Source organism: Pelodiscus sinensis, chromosome 13 (assembly GCF_049634645.1).
Source record: "Pelodiscus sinensis isolate JC-2024 chromosome 13, ASM4963464v1, whole genome shotgun sequence".
Taxonomy (NCBI): domain Eukaryota; kingdom Metazoa; phylum Chordata; order Testudines; family Trionychidae; genus Pelodiscus; species Pelodiscus sinensis.
The window spans coordinates 39,628,295-39,651,701 of record NC_134723.1 but is presented as its reverse complement, the minus strand read 5'-3'; the positions used below and the strand labels follow the sequence as shown (position 1 = coordinate 39,651,701).

General features: G+C 41.5%; 1 long non-coding RNA gene across 1 annotated transcript; it reads right to left on the bottom strand.

Moving 5' to 3' along the window:
• Positions 1-245: 245 nt before the first annotated feature.
• Positions 246-12,175, bottom strand: LOC142831304 (uncharacterized). Its single transcript, XR_012907029.1, has 3 exons — positions 12,009-12,175; positions 523-590; positions 246-328 (listed from the first exon to the last, which is right to left on the bottom strand). It is a non-coding gene; the product is annotated as an uncharacterized LOC142831304 (long non-coding RNA).
• Positions 12,176-23,407: the final 11,232 nt, after the last annotated feature.

Below are 23,407 nucleotides of genomic sequence, written 5' to 3'. Positions count from 1 at the left end.
TTAAATACCACGCTTCATTTGCGATTTCAGTAACTCACCTTCTGCCAATCATCTTTCCTGCCTCCCCCCCCCCCCAAAATCAGTAACTCACCTTCTGCCAATCATCTTTCCTGCCTCCCCCCCCCCCCCCCCCCCATCAGGTGCAGGCAGTATCAAGTTCATATGGGCCTGTTCTTTACTAGACCAGGAAGGTGGGTTTAAGGTACATAACTAGCTACACAAAATGCGTAGCTGGAGTCGATTTACCTTAAGCTGAGCCATAGCGTCATCCACACAGCGGGAGGCCAATGGGAGCATTTGCTCCCATTTTCTTCCAGTACTCCTCCTTCTGCAAGGAGTAAAGAACGTTCAATTCACGGGTCTATACTAGCCCTCAGCGTTCAATTCACGGGTCTATACTAGCCCTGCTAAATCAAACACTAGAAGTTGGACCTCCAGAGTGTCAATCTTCTGGTAAGGATAGATGTGCCCATGGAGTGATGGCTCTAACTCCATCTCCTGTGTACATAGAATGTCACTTACCTTTCCTGAAAGGGCTACCAGGAATCACCAGGCAGTTCTGGAATACCAATTGGGCAGAGGAGAGTCCCCTGTTTAAGGGAAGAAATGCAGGTTCTGTGCTCTGTTGTTGAACCACTGAGTGTCTGATTCAGTCAGCCATATGTTGAGAAGTATCTTTACTTCACTTAAACTCAATGGCCCTGACCTTAGGCCACCCTGCATGCTGTTTGCATACTGTGATGGTGAAAAGGGGGCTTGCCACTAAAGAGCAAGCAAAAACTTCCCTTGGTGTCAGGGACCCTCCACTGGCATAGAACAAGGGAAGCTGACTCTATATTACATTGTCTATTCCTAGTCACTTTCCCCCAGAATACAGGATATGCCAGGGGAAGGGATGAGACATGCTGAGGTTGCTCTAAGGAGAGAGACCAGTGGAGGACAACAAAAATGATTAGGGGGCTGAAGTGCATGACTTATGAGGAGAAGTTGAAGGATTTGGATTTATTTAGTCTACAGAAGAGAAGAGTGAGGGGATTGGATAGTGGCCTTTAACTACCTGAAGGGGGCTTCCAAAGAGATTGGAGAGAGGCTGTGCTCGTGGTGACAGATGACAGAATGAAGAGCAATGGTCTCAAGTTGCAATGGGGGAGGTTGAAGTTGGATATTAGGAAAAACTATTTCACTAGGAGGGTGGTGAAGCACTGGGATGGGGTTCTTTAGGGAGGTGGTAGAATCTCCATCCCTGGAGGTTTTTAAGTCCCAGCTTGATAAAGTCCTGGCAGGGATGATTTGGTTGGGATATGGTGAGGTGTTTGGACTCAATAACCTCCTGACTCTTCCAACCCTATGATTCTATGCTGTAAGTTGTACCAGGAGATACCTCTGAAGCACTGAGAACTGAACCCATTGGGAGAATTGAAAAATAATACTCTGTTTAACATAATCTGTTGACGATTATCAAAGAAATAAATCAAAGGAACCACCCATAAGCACACACAGTCACAGACATTCTGTCCATTGATTTCTGTGTGCTTTAAAAAGTTTGAGCAAGTGGGCTTTGATGTAGCATGAGCCGTAATGATACTGAGGAGCACTATACTCCAGAAGGACAATGTCCGGACAGGAATCAGTTAAATCACAAGTCTCAACAATTCATAATTGCAGGCAAAAAGTTATTCTGAACACTGAGAATCCAAGAGGCCAGTTTTCAGTGTGACACACAAAGTTGTCACTGGCCAACTCCAATCACTGTTAAGAGAAGTTTCATGACTTAGTCCGAGGACATGATGCCGGAACTATTCCCCTAAATGTGGATGCAACTTTTCTGATGGATGTTGTCAATCACAGCAATGGCTGGGTTCAAATTCCTAGGGGGTCTCTCTTCAAAGTAACAAATACCACCAGCTCAAACCATAGTTTCTAGGATAGGGAAGGTATTCTGTTGAGTGCCCTTTATGAACACTGAGTCCATGTATGAAGCAGGGGAAATGATTAGGGAACAAGTGATCCTGGCATCAGTATATCTATATGAATAATAAGTAAAACATTTTCCCCTTCCCACACCTGGTAACTATGGGAGTAGTCTGTTAACATGATTTCCCAAACACTGGTGTGAATGCCCAACAAGCAAACATGCCTTCACTGTTTCACTTCCCTCTTCTTTCTCTCAAAGTATAGCCCAGATATTTCCATCTTCTTTTCTGGATAACTATAGAGGTAAAGGGTTGTTGAATTCAATGTCAGGTTATAAATCGGTTATAAATTTCATTGTATTGAATACCTGATATTTTTTCCTCAGGCATTTCTTTTCGAAGGCATTTAGACATCCTGTGGATTTTCAGCTTTCACAACCATAAATACAGATGGAAATCACATTTGAGTTGAAGATCTGTCATTTGGTCTTTAAGCTGCAGATTTTCAATGATCAGAACTTGCTGCTATAACAAAATTTCCGTGATCCTACTAGTCCAATTTTTTCTGTGGCATACCCTTCTTTATGCATGGGCACACCAGTAAAATGTGAATATTCCAACAACCCATGTGTGTCAAGGATCACAAGTCTGCAATCTACATTCTTTGAATTATGACAAAAATAAATCAAAGGAACCACCCACAAGCACACCTTGAAGTCAGACATTCTGTCCATTGATTTCTGTGTGCTTTAAAAAGATCGAGCAAATGGGCGTTAGTGTATCAAGATATTCAAGCCATGCTCGATCCCTGTAGTCTTATTTACTTCCGTGGGAATTCTCAGGTGATATCATGTTAGGCAGATGCTTATGTACTTTACTGAACTGAAGCCTTAACAGTTTATGGCATTATTAATCAGGTTCAGAAAAATTAAAATATTTATAAAGAAACTATGATGAGCCTCTGTTTTTCCTAAGATGTGACTTCTTTTATGTAAGGGAATATACTACTAAGCACACATGCATCTGTTTAAAAGTAATCTTCCCATTGTCCCTAAAAATCCTTGAGGATAAGGTTGGCTTTGATATTTGTAATTACAGTAACAGCATGGACCAGCAGCCAAGAACTGTATTTATTTGAAAAGATTTCTGCCTGTCAAATTCTTTATATTTTACAAAACTCACGTTATTTCAGCAGGAAGACTGCAAAAACACCCTGTGACTAAATTATTGACAAGGTGAATAAAACATTGTAGATGGTAAAATGCCTAAGATACCTCACGAGGAAAGCTGATAATGTAGCCTGACATTCCATCCATTTTTACCTATATATTATTTCTCTTGAAAAGTGTAGAGTTAGAATCAAACATGATGGGAGCTCTATTGTATCAAAGACAACAGGGCATTCGGTGCTCTGACCTTCCCATTGTCTGTGTGTCTCCTTGCTGAACTCATGGAGTCAGGTCATAAGGAAAGAAGGCAGATCAGCCTCTATGGAAGCTCAGTACTTGGTGTATCTGCTCCAGAGACTGCATAGGAAAGTGCCCAATTGCACCATTTTGGGGGAGGTTGTAACATGCCTATAATAAGCTTGCCCTGCCTTTTGCTTATATTGGTTGTATACCCATGCAACTCCACTGACCTCATTGCCTTTACTCCTGATTCTTTCAGACTGATGTAAGAGGACCATATACAATAAGGAAACAGATTCATTACACCCAGGGCACCAAATAACTCCGGCCTGGTCTACACAAGACCAGGAAGGTCGGCTTACGGTTCACTATCCAGCTACACAAAAGGCATAGCTGGCTTTGTCTTATCTTAAGCTGAGCCACCTCAGCATCTACACTGCAGGAGGCCAATGGGAACACATGCTCCAGTCAGCTTCTCTTACTCCTCATAGAATGAGGAGTACTAGACACCGGTGGGAGCTGTCCACACTAGACGCAATAAAACGAATGCTAGATCGAACTCCAGAGGGTCGATCTTCTCTGTAGACATAACCTTGGATGGATATGACTTATGGCAATAAATACTGAAATGAGATATAAAGGTAAAAGGTTCTATTCCTCCTTACCAGTCACAAGTGCCACCTCACCCACAGTTCAGGGCTCTATGCTAGGCTCCTTCCTCAGGGGAAAAAAAAAAAAAAAAAAAAAAAAAAAAAAAAGAGTCCATTGATACCTGAGGAACAGAATCTCTTTCTGTTGAGACAGGGGGCTTGAAGGCTCTCAAGGGGCCTTAGCCTGTTGAGTTATCAAGGCCTTCAAGGTCTTGCCTTGGCAGAGGCACTCAAGCTCCTGTTCACCCTACAGAACCCCCACAAAACCCTCTCTGGTCTCCTGCATATTGTTGCTAGCTTCCTTGTTTTATTTCCTCCCCATAGCCTCACTCAACATTTCATCCACTCCAAAGCTATATTTAGTCTGCCTCTTCCTCCTCCTCTGTTACTCTTTCATTGGCCGAAGAACTCATCTTCATTCCCCTTGATGTTCAGCCTCTCCCTCTGGCTCACAAGGGACTCCACGGAGTGGAGTAAAATAGAAGTAACTGGCAGATATGAACCATTTTATTAGCTAAACTTTGAATAATTCAAAGCAGTAATCCCAAACAAGGGGAAGAAATCTTTGTGTCTTTTCATTTAAAAATACTCTAAAGTGGCCTACATGCAAGAATGCAGGGCACTGTGTCAGCTCAAGCATTTGTAGGAAGAAATGATTCTTTAGCTAGATAACCCACCAATTTGTGAGGGGGGGAAAACGAGGCAATATTTCAAAGAGGGGTATTAAGGGTTTTCTCCTTTAAAACACACACACATTTTCTAATAGCATCTGGCCAGTGGAAAAAAAAGACATCTTGCTAAATTGGAAACATTCACACTTGCATGATGGAAAATTCCATAAAAAAAAAGATTCTTAATTTTTTCATAGCAGCACAACAGCTTCAAAAAGAGGGAAAAAGTTAGAGTGTTTTTCACTTTACCATGAATGTTCTTCCCTGTTTTGGTAATTTCCAGTTCTCTACAGCTGTGATGGCATTTGCTTTTCATTGAGGGAGAACCTCATTTTGTAGCTATGATATTGGCACCATGGCGCAATGGAGAATGCTCAGAGTGCCTAGATCACTTAATGAAGATGTAAGTTTTTTTGTTTTGTTTTTTTTGTTTTTTAAACACAACTTATCAGACTGCAGAAATCCCAGGGACAATATTAACATGGGCAATAGCCCAAAATGGTTGGTTGAAAAATACATCTCAGTGCAACAACAGTCATACCAGACGTCTCAGGGGCCATTACTGCCAGTAACTTTTAAAATAATTCTGCCCCTCACCCAACCTCTCTCCTGCTCAGTTCCAGCATATGGTACGTTATTTGAAGACACTTCAATTCCAGCAAAGCAATTCCATACTTGAACATCTGAACAGTTGTAAGAGTATTAGGATTTCACACAAATGGAATGCTTAGCATTTCATTACCCCATGGATTGACCATGCTGTCAGCATCCTACACAATTTTCCCAATTTTAAAGGTCTCTGATTCAGTAACAAATTACATGGCAGGCTAATTTGTAAATTATAATCATAAAAAGAGTCAGAATCAGAATATGCCTTTGTGAAGTTTAATTTTTGTAGCATACTGTCAGCCTCACTCACACCAGCTGTACTTTACAAGTATCATACAAGTATTCTGACTTCGGTGCAACTATTTGCGGAGTAAGGTACTGCTCAGTTCAATTAGTCATACTAGGATACAGCCTAAAATAAATTGGAAGGTCCAGTTCTGGTCCCACCAATTCTTCAAAGAACTTAAACAGGAACTGATTGTGTTTAGTTGGCGTGATTTAGCATTGCCCTGCACCTTATATTACTTTGCTTGCAATGAGGGTGTAAAATACTACCATTCAGCTATGGTAACATTTTACATCCATGTTACATCAATGGTGAGTTACACAACATGAGTTTGGCCCAGCATTTCAGAAACCATTATACAAAAAGGTTCTATATTAATAGGGAAAGAAAAAAAAAGGCTTCCTGTTAGTTCCCATTTATTTAATGGCAACATAAAATTTGAATGGGCTATTTTATGTCAGAAGGTAATCGTGCGTGACCAATTGCTTCTCCTGGAAAACTTTTCCCTTTTGGCTACATTCTGTATGAGCTGATTTCAAGGAAGACTTATTACCTACAGGCTTTTCAGTGATTTTCACAACTTTATCAAACAAGAAAGAAAAACAGTCAATAGACTTTGTTAATGCTTCAATTAACTTTCCAAGAAAATCATCTACATCACACACATAAAAAGATATGGCAGTTCTCATCATACCGAGACCATTTCTGAGTGATTGTGATGGGTAGTTTCAAGTTGTTTGCTGTGAGATACTTCTAGCTTTTCTCCCATCAGAACAATCTTGAACTCACACCCTGATTGTGCAACATCTCACTTGTATGCTTGGCTTTATGCAGTGCCAGTAGCCCACTGAAGTCACAGTCCATAAAAAGAAATCTTTGCAGGATCGGAGCCTTAGATAGCAATGATCGGAGCCTTAGATAGCAATGAATGGGAAAGTTTGTTCAATGAGCAACAGCATTTTGCACTACAATTTTCCAGGGATTGTGGCATTGACGCCAAGGCAGAATTATGCAACTTATGCGGTATTTCAGGGCGTACTCTAGAGTAAAGATGAAGATTTTGATACCTTATTGATTTCAATGGAACTACTCTTGAAGCAAGATGACTTAACAATGGGATTAGATTCTGGATCTAGGTAAATTATCAAATAATATAGTACTCTAGTCCTTGCAGAAATCTTTAATTATGGATACTGGTATTTTCAATACCCACATTAAATAATAACCCAGATTTCCACAAGGGCAAAACCTGCAGCAGTGTTTCTCAGCCTTTTTTTTTTTAAACAACATACCCTTTAAAAAAAAAAAAAAAAAAAAAAAAAACACCATTGTAAATACTCCCTTTAAAAAAATTAAGTACCCCCAGTACCTACAGTTTTAGGCACATACTTTTTTTCTTACAATTGCGACATTTGTTTAAACAACTAAATTGTAGCTGGGTAGGCGATGAAATTTTTGGGTGTAAAGAGTACAAAAATAATAAAGTGCTGTAAAATTTAAAACAAAAATTCATTTTTCTCCAAATTTCTGTCATGTTGACATACCTCCCAGACTTCTCGAGTACCCCTAAGAGTACTTAGACCACTGGTTGAGAAACACTGCTATAAAGCAATAGCAATACTTGAAGCTTTGAATTACTATAGCAACTCAGTAAATTAACATCTAAATATTAGAACACGTAATGAAAGAGGAGCAATAGTGCAACTGTACTCAGGAAATGTTTTTTTTTTTAATTCATCCATATTCCAGAAAAAAAAATTAAATTCAGATTAACACCGTTAACATGATACATACACACACTTTTATCTTTCATTGCAAATACATCTAAAATTAAGACCAGTGTATGGAATACATAATCTGAGGACATTACAGTTTGGAGTATTGGTTTAAAAAATTATATGTAAAATGCATTTATTGATGCAGAACTTTTAAATATAGGTTTTAATAACACTTACATTATGTGAAATGCTACCATTTGGGGCTTCCCATCATTGGCCACCTTAAAACACAATATGTAAAAGTCATGCCATAAGTATAAATGTGTTCATCACAAGAACAGAAAGAGAACCAAAATCTTTAAATAATAGAACAAGTACCTAATCCTGCCAAAGTATCTCAGCAACTGCTGAATAAGTTCATCTGAGGAAGTGGGTTGTACCCACGAAAGCTCATGCTACCAGATAAATGTTTTATTAGTCTTTACAGTGCTGCTAGGCTATTAGTTGTTTACGTTTTTTTGAATAAGTTCATGTTTGTTTTAAAAATTGGTTTAAGTTTTAGCAATGTTTTGAAAATAGATAACTGGGTATTTTTTTGTTTTTCTCTTCACTTCAATGGCTCCAGAAATAATCTTAAGATTAAAATTCAAAATACCAACAGTTCTAAAATCAAAGAGGAAGCAGAAATGCATATGGAGTGTGTCAGAACATTGTAACCAGTAAGCAAAAATGTCAGTCCCCGATTCTGCCACCGATTGTTGAGTAGCATTTTAGCTGACAATATTCACACTGTGCATATTGCTCCCACACATAGCTCCCAAGAAGTGTTTAGGGGACAGGGCTGGTTGAAATATTTCAAATGAAAGCCTTTTGATTGAAAAACTGCACTTTTTCCTACTCTGAAATTTTAATGAAAAATGTTTGAAAATGAGAAGCCAAAAATGTAACCCCTCTCTCCTTCAGTCAGGGCTAGCCTTACAATGAGGCGAACTGAGGAGGCCACCTCAGGTGCCAGACTCTGCGTGTTTGTGGGGGGAGGGGAGGAGGGGCAGAGACCCCACTAGGACCCGAGTGTAGAAAATTGTGTCTGCTGCTGGTGCATATGAGCTCCCTGCCTCAGGTGCCAAAATGTTGTGGGCCAGCCCTGCCCTCAGTTTATTATTTTCCCCCTTTTCTTTCCCCCAACCTTTTTTAAAGTGTTAAAATAGGAGATGCAGGGGGGGAGGGGGGTTTGAAGAAAGGAGAAAAAAAAAAAAAGAGGGAAAATTGATAAACAGGATAAACTTTCAGTTCCTATTTCATTAAAAACCAACTACATAGTAAGACTCCCAAGGACATCTTTAATTAAAAAAAAGTTTTCTGAAATATTTCTAGGCAGTGAAAAATGGTTCCCATTCAAAACCCAGGTGTGAAAATGAATTTGAAATTTTCAAACTTATTTGCAAAATAATGCTGTTTTCCGAGGTGCTCTAGCTGGGAATGAGAGAAATAAATGAAGAGGGAGAGGATGAGATTTTATTGTGGCTTTCACAAATGACTATGACTGGCCACGATGTGATTTTTAACTGCACCAGTTCATACTCTGAGCTTCACTTTTTATTTCTTGCAGCGCTCTTCTGCATTGTCATAATTGCTGAGGATCCTTCAGTAGGCTGGGATACCATTTACTGCATCTATCATTATTTTAGATCAGAAGAACTTGCTGAGTCGTCTTCTTCAAGTTTGCTCCCAGCTTCTGCTGGCCACAGTGAAAGATCAGGAACAGAAACAAAAATGAGTCTTCTACATGGCTATGAAAAACTCCAATTCCCAATCAGTGTCTCATTCTCTATACCTCTATCCATCCCCTAAACTACATTGCTGTTAGATGCTGTGTCTGGGCTTGATTTGCTGCAGTACAAAAACAGCAGCAATGGCAACTGAAAAAAAAGATACTTTACAGCAAAACCTACCTCTGAACAATATCACCACAAACTTTTGATAAAAGCAGAGTAAACTAAGTTCTAAGTAGCTGAGATGACATGCTGACCACTAGACTTATGATCACATGGATGACTAGAACAATAGCACTGACTAGCATTCATGACTTCTTTTGCTGGGTGTTTTATTGGGATGATCCTTCATTCTGCTTTTTTCTGATATTTGCCAGAAGTCAAGAAATTGCTCTGAGGTATTTCCCCACCCACAGACAAACTCGAATCCTAAATATTTAATGCCATACAGAAAGCAATTCTGTGATTTTTTTTAAATATATATTTTTAATGTTTAAATGCAGCTTGGGTGACTCAGACAGTGGATCAAATCCACCTCTGGTGTAACTTCATTCAAAGCTATGGAATTACATCTGGTTTGAAATGGATACAGCAGGAGGGAAATATGCTGAACAAATGGAGTGCACAGGAATGATTTCTCAAAGTGGTAGCAAACACATCTAACAACTTCTTAATTTTAATGTGCTAAGTATACAGGTGAATTGTAGAAACTGCCATAGATCATGACTCATTTAATGTAGTGGAAGCTGGAAAGTGAAGGTTACAAAAGAAGCTGCCCTCACCTAATGACATTTTACAGAAAAGTCACATCCATTCTCACATCCATGCTCCTGCCTATCAGTCTAGCGAGTCACATTTTGGTTTCCCCCGATAGTTACATTCAATGAATGAAAGGAGACAGTGACAACTGGGAAAGAACAAGGGAAAAAAAGTTGAAAGGAAAAGAAGAAATAAGGAGCTAGTGTGAGAAACATTATGTCTGTTCTTCTTTTAATGGAGGGAGCACCTGAAGAGAAGCCACTGCTGCGGTGCTCCAAGGAGAGATGGTTTGTGAAGGTTGCTCGATGGAATTCTGAAGCCCCACTTTTCCATGAAAGGCGGGAGTAAACTTCACGCCAAGTAGTTTTTCCTTCTCTTGTCAGGGCAATCCCAGACAAATAGGATTAACTGACTCAGAGCTCATTTTCCAATATCGGTATCCACTGGTGGGTTGTGATGCAGGAGGAGAATGGCTTGTCCAGCTCTCAAGCTGAACTCCTCAGCCTTAGATACCTCTTTCTCTCTGATGCTACCCCAGATGGCCACACCATTTAGAGATCCCCAATTTGCTGGTTGAATTAGGAGGGAAGGTAATGGCCGTTATTTACCCAGGCTGTCAGTTATAAGATAATTATACTCTATGGCTGTCTACACACTGGCATGAATTTCCGGAAATGCTTAAAACAGAATACTATTCCATTTTCAGTTTTTCCAGAAAAGGAGTGTCTACATTGTCAGGCTGCTTTTCCAGAAAAGCCCCTTTTCCGGAAAAGCATCTGTGGCCAATGTAGACGCGCTTTCCCGGAAAAGAGCCCCAATCGCCATTTTCGCGATCGGGGCTTTTTTCCGGAAAAGACTATTGGGCTGTCTACACTGGCCCTTTTCCGGAACAGTGTTCCGGAATAAGGATTTATGCCCGAGCGGGAGCAGAATAGTTTTTCCGGAATAGTGGCCGATTTTGTACAGTAGAGCATCGTTGCTTTTCCCTGAAATTCAAGGGCCAGTGTAGACAGCTCGCAGCTTATTCTGGAAAAACGGCTGATTTTCCAGAATAAGTGGCCCAGTGTAGACACAGCCTATGGGATAGATTTTTTTACTGCCTTGCACACTGTGTAGGTAAAAAAAGTCTTCCGAACAGAAGTAATAGTTAGACCAATTTTGCAAAAAGGTATATCTTCAGAGACAGTGGGATCATTGCCCCCATTCTCCTGAGCAGGGGTGTCCTCATCCCTTCTTTTTTACATCACATAGTCAACCTGTGGAACTCCTTGCCAGAGGATGTTAGGAAGGCCAGGACTTTAACAGGGTTAAAAAAAAAGAGCTAGATAAATTCAAGGAGGATAGGTCCATCAATGGCTATTAGCCAGGATGTGTAGGAATGGTGCCTCTAGCCTCTGTTTGTCAGAAGCTAGAAATGAATGACAGGTGTAGGATCACTTGATGATTATCTATTCTGCTCATTCCCTCTGGGGCACCTGGCTTCCACCACTGTAAGACGACAGAATATTGGGCTAGATGAACCTTTGGTCCTACCCAATATGGCTGTTCTTATCATCTTATGTTCTTACATTACAGCTGGAAGTGTGCCTCTTGGCCCAAGGTAGACATACTCATGCCAGCGTGGCTCAAGCTAATGCTCCAAAAATAGCAGTATGGATGTTGTGGCACTGCAAAAGACTCATACGAACCAACTGAGGTTGGCCATCCTATTGCACAGGGTTTTCAGAACCCCGAGTGGTGGTAGTTACTGTTTCACTCACTCCAGGTAGCATCAGGAATAAATCAATGGGAACAAGTGCTTCCAGCCGATGAGAAATTGATACAAGGAAGCTTATTCTTATCTAAAACTATTTATTGGACAACTATTATCTATTTATTAGATTCAAGCATACGCAGACATAAGCAATAGATTTTAAACACACAATTACACCCTGGACTCTGAGATTGTATCAAGTAATTAGTAGCAAGTCAGTGATGGCTGGTTGTTACCCAGAAAGGAATAAGGTGACAAGAAAAAGTCTCTCAGGGAACTGCTCCAACATACACAGTATTATCTTGTCTTTTTATAACTGATTTTTACATTACAGAGCTAATACTGGCCACTACTGCATCACCACTTCTAACTTAAATCAAGTACTTCTCAAGAAGCTATTCCTAACAATCTTAAGCATAATAAGTGTCTATATTAAAGCCAACCAAGCTTATGTCTCCATCCACTTACTTTCTTTCAGTTTCAATTTGTTGACTTGTCTCTTACCCTTCCATTTTCATTAGCAGAAACTGCAAGCCTAGAACTAGCAGTTGCTCTTACCTCCAGCAGCTTTCATGTTTGAATGAACTGTTAATCAGGTGGTGTTCTATTGTATTCATTCATGCTGGCTGGATGCACTTAATCTGATTGCAATTAGCATGATCCAACTCTGGGGTACACACATGCCTCCATTCCAGGGCGATGCTCCCCACTTCAGTGTAATCGAGTGCACCTGATGTGACCCACACAAGGTGCAAAGTGGTGGCTAATCAGATCTTCAATCTTTATTTTTTCAAGGTCATAGTCCAACAGAAGGTAAGTCTAGGATGGGATTCTGAAACTGATAGGTCCAGGCAAGGTTTAATGTCCTTCTTACTAGATCATCCCTAGGAGAGGCACATAATTAGTTTATCATCACCATGGCAATAGGACTATCTGGAGTCAAACAGGAGATTGCCTGAGGACAAATAGGTAACTCTAGGATTCATGACCTTTTCACTCAGAGATCCCCTCATTGACTGAATTAGTAACAACAGCTCAGCTACTGCCTCCATCCCTCAGAAGACTGCAGCATAATAAATGTGGCCTAATATGTATGTGTAGAAATGTGTAATCCGGGGTTGAGAATGGGGAAGGCAGATGCTGTTTCCTAGATAAGTGAGACGTGATACTGTATATTATGTATATATATTAAATTCAGTACACCCTTGTTTGCCTGAGGGATGTTTTAGCTGTCTAGTCCCATGTATGGATTGGAAGCATGGAGTTTAGAAGGAAAATAAGCCTTGTATTTTCAGAGCTAGTGGTTTAACCTGTTCTGCAAATAGATTCTCCCATTTTGTGTAACACCACTATGGCCTAGTTCTTCAAAGGAGGTCAGTATCCTCATTATTTCAGGTGCAGAGAGGTCAAGTAAGTTGCCCATGGTCATGTAGCAACGGAGTAGCAGAGCTGGAACTAAAGCCCAAGTCTTGTGAGTTCCGGATGGGTGGGCTCTTCACTAGGTAACATAGCCTAGTGCCTAGCATCGTGAAGGCAGCCAGGGAGATATGGCACCACCACATCCATTGCTTAAAGGAGACAAACATGCAGAGCTTCTATCCTTTAAGGAAGTTAAAATGGTTCATCAGTGAAATGTTAGGCCTTAACCATTTTAAATTAGGGACCGCTGCCTGGCCTTGCCACAGACACAGTCATTGGGTCCTGCTGCTGCCATGAGGTCCTATCACCACTTCCACCTCAGCCAGGAAGTCCCTCTGCCCAGCCTGCCAGCTCCTCTGCGGCGAGGGGTCCACTGCCAGAATTTATCAGCAAGAGCTGGTTAACCAATAAGCCATTTAACATCCCTACCATCCTTGTTCATAGCTGAGGCATTTGCACACATGCTGAACATCAACACTTGCATATTCATTGCAAACTATGGTAACTGGTCTTTAACAGCATCCTGGCTTAGAGCCATAGTGTAGGTTCCTCCTTTTACCATCATGTAAGTCATTCTGCTTTAAAATTCAGCAGCCACAACAGTGCAAAAAACCAAGAAAGGTTTACACTGAAACCACCCTGCAAACTTCAAGTAGCCTAACAATGGACATTTGCAGCAGGGAGGGGAGTTATTCCTTCCATAAATCTTAACACTTTGCCTCAGAACAGCAGTGAAAAGAGTTGTACCGGGGACTTACGAAAATGCAATAAAAATTGGCAGAGGAACCCAGGCTGTGTTTGCAGAGATGTGCAAGTCTCATTGACTTTGTAATTGTAGTTTTCCTTGATCTCCCAAAGTTCTGTTTTAGGGAAAAACTCAGATCCTCACCGATTGCCATGGTGTCCAAGCATATCCAGAAGGGGATAAGGATAGGGTTGCTCACCTTTGTAGGGGCCTCCTCTTCCAGCTCAGCTGTGAATTTGGCCAAGTCTATGCTATACCATAGAGTAGATCGGAGTCTTGTTGATGTGGGCTCTAAAGAATTTCTACACTAGGCAGTGAGAGCTAGCTTTGTGATTAAAGCATTAGTGTGAAACTCAGGTGAGCTGGGTTCTGTTCCCAGCTCTTCTGTTGACTGTTTGTCATTTGAGGCAAATCATTTGATCTCTTTATGACTCAGTTCCATCTCTGTGATACAGCCTAAAGAATTACTTTGCACTGGAGGGAGTGAAAGGGTATATTCATTAATGCCTACCAGAGCCTCAGATACCACATCAGAAGGACTATAGTTGTATCTTGGTAGATGGAGGGGAATATGTGCAGTGGATGGAAGTGAGGTGCACATCTCCTTTCCCTACTTTTGCAGCAGGGGGAAGAGGTGGCATAGGGGCCACTATCTAGGCCCTATGGCATCAGGATGAGGCAATCCACATGTGTGTGCCTACACGGGCTGCAAGAGTTGCTTTGTGGTGCAAAGTTACTGCTGCACAGGGGAGAATCTGAGCCCTACAGTTTTTAATAGACCAGTTAGGTTAAGTGCAAGAATTAATTCTGCACATTTCCAATGTCTCTTGGTGTGGGTTTATCGCCTTTCCATCTGTTCCACAGGGAAGCAGATTTGCCCAGCCAGTCATCCTTTTTCCTTAACATGTAGAGAAATTAAAAAGGGTAATTATATCTCAGGGGCATCTTAATCATCCAATTTCGTGACCAGCTTCTGGTGTTAAATATGACACAGTGAAAAGCTCTAAAAGGAACAGCCCCTGTTCCACGTGCTCCATGTAACAGAATACACAAATACAGACATAGTTAAGCAAAATAATCCTAGTGTCAACATTCTTAGGTATATTCAATGAAAATCTTATTGCACAAAAATCTAAGGAGAGAGGCTGAAGTGTATTTTAAGAAACACTTTGATTATCAGACTTCTGCATGAGATATACAAGCATTAGCGCTAACTCAGTTATAATTAAACTATGTAATCAAAACTGGCAAATTTAATTTTCCCTACATTTCATTATAACTTAGCTCTATGGTAGATTGAATTAAACAACTTTCTACAACCTCCTTCAGGTATAGCTACTCTCAAATACCCTTTTACTTTTTGCTTAATAAGCTTATTTAGATGAAAATTACACAATATATCATTGTCCTAGATTACTGAAGAACTATCATCATTTTTTAAAATAGTAGAATAGTTAATGTACAAAATATTCTAGATTCTGTAGCAGAAATATTTGGAAGATGTTTCAGGAGTTTGGTGGCTAGTAAATCAGGCATCCTCAGTTGCTAAAATACCAGACTCAAAATTTTCAAATGTAGAACTCAATAGTTAAGCTCCAAAATCCATATTTAAATAACTACATTAGTTACACATCTTCAAAAGCATAATAACTCCCATTCATGAGGACTGCTGCATTTTCAGAGCTTACAAACATTAGGCAAGTGAGCCTCAATTCAGACAGGATCATATTTAAAACCTGTGCTAAAGTCCCATTGATGTCAATCCAAGCATCTAATTGAAGTTAAGCTCAACCTTAGCTATTGACCTGAAAAGTGATGTTTTCCTGATTCAGTGTCTTGTTCAGTTGCCTACATATGCATTTCAGACATTATGCTTATGTGGCAATTTTGGGAAATTTTTGCCCAAGGGATCGATGTTTCTCTAACATCAAAATGAAAAAAATATATAAACAGTTTAAATAAGATACGGAAAAGAAAATTATCTATTCATTTGAAGATCTGGGGCATGATCAAAAACTCATTGAAGTAAATGAATGTTTTTATTGTCTTCAGTTTGTTTTGAATCAGGATTTCAATCAAGAAATGACCTAAGATTTAAGCCTCAGAAATTTAAAACTCATATTTTATTAGACATTTGTAAATGGTAACAACAATACGATAGACACTCCGAATATACCAGTAACAATTATATTCCTCACCATACCTGATAGCTGGAAATAAAGTATGTGGGTCAGACATAAAACTTAATTCCCCTCACAGTATTATACAAGTATTACTCCTCATTCCACGAGGAGTAACGGTAGTTCGAACTAGGAAGCCTAGTTCAAACTACCTAGTTCGTGCCCCGTGTAGCCGCGCTGCACGGGGTTCGAACCAGCCGGGATTTAAAAATGGCGGCGCCCGTCTTATGCAAATGAAGCCCGGGAAATTCAGATCCCGGGCTTCATTTGCAAGTGCGGTATGCCTACATTACCCCGCTAGTTCAAACTAGCAGGGTAGTGTAGACATACCCTTAGAGATGAACAAATATATTGTATCATGAGCTTTCATAGGTAAAACCCACTTTATCAGATAAGCCGGAGTGGAAATTACAGAATCCTGAGAATTACAGATTAGTAAATGTCAATATGTTGTGTTTTTGAGAGTCAGGAACATACCCATGCCCATTATTCTACCTGATCCCAGTAAGAAACACATTCCCAAGATGAACGATCACAAAACAGCCAAACAAAGCCTATATTATTTGTTTTCAGTTGTAACACATGACGGCTGTGTCTACATTGGCACCCCTTTCTGGAAAAGGGATGCTAATGAGATCAGTCGGAATTGCAAATGCCATGGGGGATTTAAATATCCCCCGCGGCATTTGCATGAACATGGCTGCCGCTTTTTTCCGGCTCGGGGTTTTGCCAGAGAAAAGCGCCAGTCTAGACGGGATCTTGCGGAAAATAAGCCCTTTTCCGGAAGATCCCTTATTCCTACTTGAAAGGGCTTATTTTCTGCAAGATCCCGTCTAGACTGGTGCTTTTCTCCGGCAAAACCCCGAGCCGGAAAAAAGCGGCAGCCATGTTCATGCAAATGCCGCGGGGGATATTTAAATATCCCCTGCGGCATTTGCAATTCCGACTGGTCTCATTAGCATCCCTTTTCCGGAAAGGGGTGCCAATGTAGACACAGCCGACAAGTTTACAATGGACTAAGGAGGAAGCTCTCACTGAATCATTTGTGATAGTACTATGATGATTCCAAGATTAAACTCTGGTAGCAGATTGCTCAGAGTAAAAACAGATTGTGTACTAGTCCTGAAGTGACTTAAACAAGAGTCCCGCTCAAATGAATCACTTTACGGCAAAACACTAATTATGAAAACAAGTGAAGAGACACAACTCTTGTCTTCTGCTCTGTGGACACTTAGGCTACGTCTACATTGGCCCCTTTTCCGAAAGGGGCATGCTAATTTGACAGGTCGTAATAGGGAAATCCACGGGGGATTTAAATATCCCCGCGGCATTTAAATAGAAATGTCCGCCACATTTTTCCGGCTTTTAGAAAAGCCGGAAAAGAGCGTCTACAGTGGCCCCGATCCTCCGGAAAAAAGCCCTTTTCCGGAGATCTCTTATTCCTACTTCAAAGGCGGACATTTTTATTTAAATGCCGCGGGGGATATTTAAATCCCCCGCGGATTTCCCTATTACGACCTGTCAAATTAGCATGCCCCTTTCGGAAAAGGGGCCAATGTAGACGTAGCCTTACTCTCCTTTCATGAAGGCACCTCTATGAAGGCACCTTCCCTTCTCTTATGTAGGAAATCCAGGACAGTCTAAATTATACTTTTAGTGGATAAATGATTTACAACTAGATTAGGCCTTTGGTCTTTACATTTCTGTATTTCTGAACCAAACTCTGCTCCCATGTTGGAAGCCCTGAAGTGTCATCTGCGAGAAAGCTTGTCCTGATATCAAAGTTAGGATTGCTGGGTGTTATGGTAAGATTATGTAGAAATGTTATGCAATTGGAGAGTTGTGTATTTGATTAAAACTCGTAGGGTATGTCTAGACTTCATGGCTATTTTGGGATACATCCAGTATCCCAAAATAGCTACCCCATGTCTTAATAAGCCACCTGTTATTTTGAAATATTCGTCTAAATAATGGGCACACTAATTTGGCATCTCGGTAACCCTCATTCCACGAGGGTTAAGGGCTGTCTATAAATAGCACGTTATTTCAATATTTGGTGCAGTGTAGACACACCAAATATCGAAATGGCCTATTTTTAAATTCAATCGAAATAAGATATGCAATTGGCATAGTGCAACTTGCATATCTTATTTTGAGTTTAGGATGCTGTGTAGACCTTGAGCGGGTTGCTGCGGACTTGAGCGGGTTGCTGCGGATTATGTAGCGCTGGGAAGAAGGATCCAAGACTTTGGAGCGCAAGTGGTGTTCTCGTCCATCCTCCCTGTTGAAGGGAAAGGACTGGGCAGGGATCGTCGAATTGAGGACGTAAATGCGTGGTTGTGTGGGTGGTGTCGCAGAGAGGGCTTTGGTTTCTTCGACCATGGGACTCTGTTCCGGGCGCAAGGATTGTTAGGAAGAGATGGGATCCACCTAACGAAGAGAGGAAGGAGCATCTTCGCAGGCAGGCTTGCGAACCTAGTGAGGAGGGCTTTAAACTAGGTTCGTCGGGGGACGGTGACCAAAACCCTGAGGGGAGTGGGAAAGTCAGATACCGGGAAGAAATGCATAGAGCAAGGAGCGAGAAAGGAGGACCCCAGTTTCGAATGGAGAAGATAGTGCAATCAACTGGTTACCTGAAGTGTTTGTACACTAATGCAAGAAGCCTAGGCAACAAGCAGGAAGAACTGGAGGCCCTGGCCCAGGCCAAGAAATATGATTTAATTGGGATAACAGAGACTTGGTGGGATGACTCGCATGACTGGAGCGCTGTCATGGAAGGGTATAGATTGTTCAGGAAGAATAGGCAGGGGAGAAGAGGAGGAGGAGTTGCACTATATGTAAGAGAGCACTATGATTGCTCTGAACTCCAGTATAAAGAGGGAGAAAAATTTGTTGAAAGTCTATGGGTCAGGTTTAAAGGAGCAAACAGCAGTGATGTTGTGGTTGGTGTCTGCTACAGGCCACCGAACCAGGTGGATGAGGTAGATGAGGCTTTCTTCAAACAACTGAGCGAAGCTTCCAGATCGCAGGCCCTGGTTCTCACTTTAATCACCCTGACATCTGTTGGGAAACCAATACGGCAGTACACAGGCAATCCAGGAAGTTTTTGGAGAATGTTGGGGATAACTTCTTGGTACAAGTGCTGAAGGATCCGACCAGGGGCCGTGCACAGCTTGACCTTCTCCTCACAAACAGGGAGGAACTAATAGGGGACGTAGAGGTGGGTGACAACCTGGGAAGCAGTGATCATGAGATGGTAGATTTCAGGATCCTGACCAAAGGAAGGAAAGAGAGTAGTAAAATACACACCTTGGACTTCAAAAAAGCAGATTTTGACTCCCTCAGAGATCTGATGGAAAGAATCCCCTGGGATGTTAACATGAAGGGGAAAGGAGTCCAGGACAGCTGGCAGTATTTTAAAGAAGCCTTATTGAAGGCACAGAAAGAAACCATCCCGACGCGTAGCAAGAGAGGCAAACCTGGTAGGAGACTGGATTGGCTTACAGGGGAAATCCTTGGTGTACTTAAGCACAAAAAGGAAGCTTACAGAAAGTGGAAACTGGGACAAATGACTAGGGAGGAGTTTAAAGGTATAACTCGAGAATGCCGGGGGGTTATCAGGAAGGCGAAAGCGCAAATGGAGTTGCGACTGGCTAAGGATGTGAAGGATAACAAGAAAGGTTTCTACAGGCATGTCAACAAGAAGAAGGTGATCAGAGAGGGTGTGCAGTCCCTAATGGATGAAGGAGGTAACCTAGTGACAGAGGATGTGGGGAAAGCTGAAGTACTCAATGCTTTCTTTGCCTCTGTATTCACGGACAAGGTCGGCTCCTGGACTTCTGTGCTAAGCGACGCAAGATGGGAAGAAGATGGACAGCCCTTGGTGGGTAAAGAACAGGTTAGGAACTATTTAGAAAAACTAAATGTACACAAATCCATGGGTCCAGACTTAATGCACCCAAGGGTACTGAAGGAGTTGGCAAATGTCATTGAAGAGCCTTTGGCCATTATCTTTGAAAAGTCGTGGAGATCGGGCGAAATCCCGGATGATTGGAAAAAGGCAAATGTAGTGCCCATCTTCAAAAAAGGGAAGAAGGACGATCCAGGGAACTATAGGCCGGTCAGTCTTACCTCGGTTCCTGGAAAAATCATAGAAGGGATCCTAAAGGAATCCATTTTGAGACACTTGAATGAGAGGAAAGTGATCAGGAATAGTCAGCATGGATTCACAAAGGGCAAGTCGTGCTTGACCAATCTGATTAGCTTCTATGATGAGGTAACTGGCTCAGTGGACATGGGAAAGTCAGTGGATGTTATATACCTTGACTTTAGCAAGGCTTTTGATACGGTCTCCCACAATATTCTTGCCAGCAAGTTAAGGGAATGCGGATTGGATAAATGGACGGTAAGATGGATAGAAAGATGGCTAGAAGGCCGGGCCCAGCGGGTAGTGATCAATGGTTCAATGTCAGGATGGCGGTTGGTTTCTAGTGGAGTGCCCCAAGGTTCGGTTCTAGGACCGGTTTTGTTCAATATCTTTATTAATGACCTGGATGAGGGGATAGATTGCACCCTGAGCAAGTTTGCAGATGACACTAAGCTAGGGGGAGAGGTAGATACGCTTAAGGGCAGAGATAGGGTCCAGAGTGACTTAGACAAATTGGAGGATTGGGCCACTAGAAATGTCATGAGATTCAACAAAGACAAGTGTAGAGTCCTGCACTTGGGACGGAAGAATCCCAAGCATAGTTACAGGCTGGGGACCAACCAGTTAAGTAGTAGTTCTGCAGAAAAGGACCTGGGGGTTACAGTGGATGAGAAGCTAGATATGAGTCAACAGTGTGCCCTTGTAGCCAAGGCTAATGGCATATTAGGATGCATTAAGAGGAGCATTGCCAGCAGATCCAGAGATGTCATTATTCCCCTTTATTCGGCTTTGGTGAGGCCACATCTGGAGTACTGTGTCCAGTTCTGGGCCCCCCACTACAAAAAGGATGCGGACGCATTGGAGAGGGTCCAGCGGATGGCAACCAAAATGATTAGGGGTCTGGAGCATATGACCTACGAGGAGAGGCTGAGGGACTTGGGTCTGTTTAGTCTGCAGAAGCGAAGAGTGAGGGGGGACTTGATAGCAGCCTTCAACTTCCTGAAGGGAGGTTCCAAAGAGGATGGAGAGAGGCTGTTCTCAGTAGTGACAGATGGCAGAACAAGGAGCAATGGTCTCAAGTTGTGGTGGGAGAGGTCCAGATTGGATATTAGGAAAAACTATTTTACTAGGAGGGTAGTGAAGCATTGGAATGGGTTACCTAGGGAAGTAGTGGAGTCTCCATCCCTAGAGGTGTTTAAGTCTCGGCTTGACAAAGCCCTGGCCGGGTTGATTTAGATGGGATTGGTCCTGCCTAGAGCAGGGGACTGGACTTGACGACCTTCTGAGGTCTCTTCCAGTTCTGACTCTATGATAAGGGGATGGTTGGATGAAATAACATGATCTTGGTAACTAATTGACCATTCATTACCAGTTGGAAATAGGTCAATGGAGGGATGATAGGAGTTGCTATAGGGAACTTTCTGGGTGTCTGGCTGATGAGTCTTGCCCACATGCTCAGGGTTTAGCTGATCGCCATATTTGGGGTCAGGAAGGAATTTTCCTCCAGGGTAGATTGGCAGAGGCCCTGGAGGTTTTTCGCCTTCCTCCGTAGCATTGGGCACTGATCACAGCTGAAGGACTCTCTGCATGTTGGGGCCTTCAAAGTATTTGAAGGCTTCAATATCTGAGACATAGGTGAGAGGATTATTCTAAGAGGGGTGGGCGAGATTCTGTGGCCTGCACTGTGCAGGGGGTCAGACTAGATGATCATAATGGTCCCTTCTGACCTTAAAGTCTATGAGTCTATGAGTCTATGAGTAGACACACTCATAGTGTGGATGAAACTCAAATGCAGCTTCACAAGTTATAGGACTCTAGAGATCACATTTTGAAAAACTATATAGGCCCTAAACAACCAAACTTTGGGTTAGAAAAGAAGAAGAATCTCCTCATACTTACATAGTTTCAGGCTTCTAATCCAGACTTGTTATCAAGATAACTTGCTCTCCCATAAGGCCCATATGTCATTACTTAGCAATGCAAGTATTTTATTCTGCCCCGTGAAGCTATAGAATTCCTTAGCTACACTGAACTCATTTCCTGCAGCTGATTAGAATTCATGTCCATTCTTTTCCCAGCTGAGGACAAGAGATCAAAAGGGAATCATGTCTGCCATGTGCCAGACCACAAATTCCTCTGTTGTTACCTTTTAGCAAAGTTCAAGATTTGCAGTATTTAAATCCTGTAGATGTCAGCCCCGCACAGATCATTTAGGGGAGCTGAAATTGTGTCGATCTACTCCCCAGATGTTTTGATCCCTTTTTTGTCATTCTAAAATATAAAAATCTACAGTACTTTCTTTGCACTGAGAAAGTCCTGTAAGTCCTACCAATATAAATAATACATGCTCATGAACTCCAGTACACTTATAAAAGCAGCAGAGTGACACACAAATATGTCTAAATTTCTGCTCTTCCACTCATGCCCCTTCTCCTACTAAAATATTTTCTATGCTCTTTCCAATGCAAATAGTTCATGATGTTCCATTTCAGGTAAGCCTTGGAATGATTGCAGACCTGGCTCCTACGACTATCTTGGTGATTCAACCAGTGGCATATCTGGCCATTATTGATATTCAAAACCACAGGTGCATGCTCAGAAGGCGAATAGGAGATGGAGACATCATGCTAATGAACTTTTCTGTCCTGTCCCCTAGGGGAACTTCAAGTTGGCTTCAACTGTGATGCACATTTCAACCTTGGAATGGTTAGCACATGTCCTAGGCTCAAACTTTCAGGTACTTTTGGCCATCAATTTCTGACTCATATTAGGTAATTGTGTACACTAATGACAATACTATTATTAAAGGCAATTTTTTATGTAAGTGCTGTAGTTAATTTTACATTGTGTTCAGAAAGTCTGAAACAGACGCAAATGTCACCATCCATTAGCAAATTGATTTTTGTGACAATGACGAGAACGATAAGAATGCAGTAGAATGCAATTGATAAGACTTTCCTATTGCATTGGTAGTGTTAAATTGTACCATGATAGGTAACCCAAAAGACAATATCATAATAATGCTTCCATTGTGCTAGCAAATTATATATGGAAATCCCATAGTACCACTGAATTTTAATAAATAACAGTGAAATTCACCTGTGCGCAGTCTGCATATGACCTTTGGACCTGTTAGCATTCACTCAAAATAGAATTTAAAATGAGATCTATGTGGGAAAAGAGACCTTTTGGCCTTCTGAAAAAGGCTGAATTTCACCTTATGGGATTGAGATTTTTTTTTTTTACCATATTCATACAATTCAGATATACAATAAAACACCCATTTATTGATAGAGGTACTTTAGCATAGAATGTTGGTGTTTCTATCTTTCAGTTACAAGTCCCACGAGACTACATAAAAGGTATTGGGTAACAT